We start from the raw sequence: 3,595 nt of genomic DNA on the forward strand, positions 1-3,595 counted from the left end.
CCCCCCCCCCCAAAACTAATAGTTCCCAATCCTGCTCACAGCCAGTTTTCAAATGTTTCCCTCCATTTGCTCTGGCAACGAGGACAGTTTTTACCCGTAACTCTATCAACTGTGCCCTGGGATGGAAGCCTCCAAACCTAGGGAGTTGATCATGGCCCGTATTTCCACAATCCCCCTCCCCCCATTTGTCAGGCAAACAGCCTCCTTTTTCAAGAGAAACCGAGGGGCCGCTTTTTATGATGATGACCTCAGCACAAATTATCACTTGAAGTAGTGCACTGTGCACTATTGGAAAACGAATTCGTGACAGCACACCACTAGCCCCCTCTTGTGCCAGCGAAAAACAATAAAACTGTAAAAAGTGAGAATAATGCGACTGGCAAAGTGACATAAACTGTTCGGTGTGTAAGGGGATCTCCTCCCCTCAGTTTGTTCTAAGCAGTTTGTGACAGTTACATCACTGGAGTTGTGAGGACTTGAATCTGCTCATTTCAAGGTGTGAATAATGTTCAATATGTCGTCAGTCTGTTGCCGGACTCATCGCGTATTCTGCACGGCATCGGCATGGTGTTTTCAAACTCCAGCCTCGTTAGTCTGTTTAAAGTCAGCAGAGCCTAACCATTGGCTCGGCAAGTCCACCGAAATGGGATTAATTGGAGAGAGGCCACCGTGTATAATTATTATTGTGAACGGGGTGAGGTTGGACAAGCGAGAATCAGCAATCAGCAACGTATAACCTTGCCGGGGGCGGGCACTTTGGGGCCATTTCTGGAGGGCCACTGAATTGTGTTGCTTTTCCCTAAGATTTGTGATAATAACCCGAATCGTTTTTACCCTGCTTGTATCGGTCTCTCTTTTGGAAGAGAAGATTCTAAGCCTTTATTATGCTTAGGGTTTTAGTTTTAGTCGACATTTAGAGTTCGGTATTGTGCGAACGTTAACCACGGTCCGGATACCGAGAAACGTCTTTTTATTGCATGTTTCCCATATTCCAGATGTCTGTTTAATTTAATGTGGCGGACCTCAGTATCTCTCTATTTTTCATGCTTAACTAGGATGTAAAATCACAAGACCGCCGAAATGCTTCACGAACCGATGGAAGAAATTTAACAATAACTAATGGGGGGATTGCGTTGCGGTTTGTGCACATGTGCAGTTGGAAAAGTTCGACTGAATATGTTTGCCTGTGAAGGGAGATCGACCGCACCGTGCGAACTTACACCCGAGGGTGTTTTATCAGATTATGGGGGCAATAAATATCAGACTACGCTTCAATAGTCTCAGCGGGGAAAAAAAATATAAAGCAGGATTTGTAAGACTCCAAACATGCCTAAGGAAAGATAGAAACATACTCTACACAAGCAAGTTACGATTATCATTTACGAGAAAAATAATTCGTAGGTAATGGAGAGGCCGTCTCATCTCTGTTCTTTATTTGTTTGTAAACAACTACTGGCTTCTAGCGGTTCACATGAAGTGCACTTGCATTGTGTTGCCTGGCCCTCGAATCCCGGTCGGCTGCGAGGAGGTCACGTGCGCACGTTCATGAATCTTAATCATGACATCTGTTATTTTGTGTCGCGCAGTCACATTGCGGAGACCGCGGTGTATGGCATTATATCTGGGCTGATATAAACCTGGGGCCACAATCTCCGTTTCAGTCTGGTATACACGGGGAGCTTTTTAGAGGTTGGGATTTTTCAGGATTTTATTCGGGGATGGTTATTGCGCAGCGCACGTACGCATTCGACTTAGAAAACGATCAGATCAGCGGCAGTAGTGCACAGTGAAGACATCCACCGCCGACAGATCCATCAAATTACGGTCGGGCCTGGGCCAGTGACTGATGGCCATGGTTATGATGGTGATGAGGATGACGATAATGGTGATGACAATGATGATGCTGGTTCATTGCCGCTTTTCAAGGCCGCAACTTTAGTTTACCGCTGCCGCCCCCACCAGACAAGCGCGATGTGCGCACGCCGAAGCCTGGCTCAGCTTGGGAAATTGCAGACGGTCCGTTCTGTCTGCGCTGATGCGCCTGGAATAGCCCGTTTTTTTCCAATTCAACATGCATTGTGGTCCGGTAGTCCTTTGCATGTTTGAAAAGAGACTGCCCTGGCAAGCGTCGACCAACCACTCTTGAGTGGGTGCTTTCATGATAACTCAGCACTCACGAAGTAAAAGAGTCTTTACCAGCGAAAGACTTAATCTCGCTTTTGTTCCCGTATGGCGATTTCATTTAAAAGGATTAATGACATATATATCAGCAATTCTTCTTTAGAAAGCTGAATTCGTTTATAAAACTGTCTAAGTAATTTCAACAGAACGGCTCTGGCACGCGTGAGCCATTTTCTTTTTGTCTTTCCCTCATAGGTAGATTGTCCTTCACAAGCACCAGTCCACTTCTGTAGTAGGCGATATTGTTCCACTGAGTTACAGCGATTGAAAATTCAAATATCGAAAGCGATGTTGAGGCTCGCGGATTCCACCAAATATTGTGGCTTTATCCACCTCAGCATCGTGTCTGGGTTCGACTTTCGGGCTCCACCTGCTTTAGTCTTCGGTCCATGACTTTAGGCAAAACCTCAGTATTTCTATTCATTATCCTCCCAAGGAATTGCCCTAAAATCCTGGTTTCACACAGATAGTCTAGGATTCGTCGACATTTTACATCCACAAAAATAATAGGAAGTTTTTTTTTTGGGGGGGGGGTTACCCACTCATCGTCTCCCCTCTGTCATTATTCCCCCTCTCCACTGAATCCTTCACTTTATTTCTTTGATGCCATTGTAAAGTGCGCCTCCAACGTCGAAATAATGTGATTGACCGACCGCGCACGTTAACTCATCCCAAGTTGTAAAATTCTTCGAACCTCCCCTCCCCGTTTTGATTTCATTCCTTGTACTGCTGCCCGAAAGAAAAAGGCGAAATCTACCCGGTTTCACTTTCAAGTTTAAAAGAACGATAGACGTCGCTCTCTGTTTTTCATTTGCCCTCACAAAATGGGACAGAATGAAGAGCCTTAAGGGGACAGAGGTTAAATTTCAGTGTTTTCTATTCATCGCAGGACAAAGGGGGTTCTCTCAACGTCTAGAACCGATCTCGTTCGTGTCGAGGGGGTCCGCGCACCTATGACGGCGTGTGTTGGGATCGAGAAAAATGTAAAATTGTGGACGTGCAGGGTGGCACTTGTTTCTCGATATTTAGGCCAGACAGGAGAAAATCGAAATTGCATATTATCGGAATGAAGGCTTAGGATTTTTAATCAACAACTATTTTGGTGTGCACTGAGCCGATTCTGGGGGTTGGTTTGTTTCTGTTGGCGAAATATACGATGAATACTGAAAGGACAATTGATAATGCATATTCTCAGACCTTGCACGCGTAAGCACCTTCATCATTAAGAATATGGTTTCTCGCAAGGGGCGAATCGAGGAACGTGAATCGGATACCTATGCCCCGTAGTAAAGGTGGGGGCTTCGTGTGGGTTGTTGCATAAATCTGGCCCTGGACGGCTTGTCTATCGCAGCTGGCAACGACCACAAATTTCATCCTCTCAAGAATTGAATGGTGTCACTTCAACCAGTTCAGA

The sequence above is a fragment of the Acanthaster planci genome, linkage group LG02, assembly GCF_054643075.1.
Source record: "Acanthaster planci isolate LZ-2023a linkage group LG02, COTS_SCS, whole genome shotgun sequence".
Classification (NCBI taxonomy): domain Eukaryota; kingdom Metazoa; phylum Echinodermata; class Asteroidea; order Valvatida; family Acanthasteridae; genus Acanthaster; species Acanthaster planci.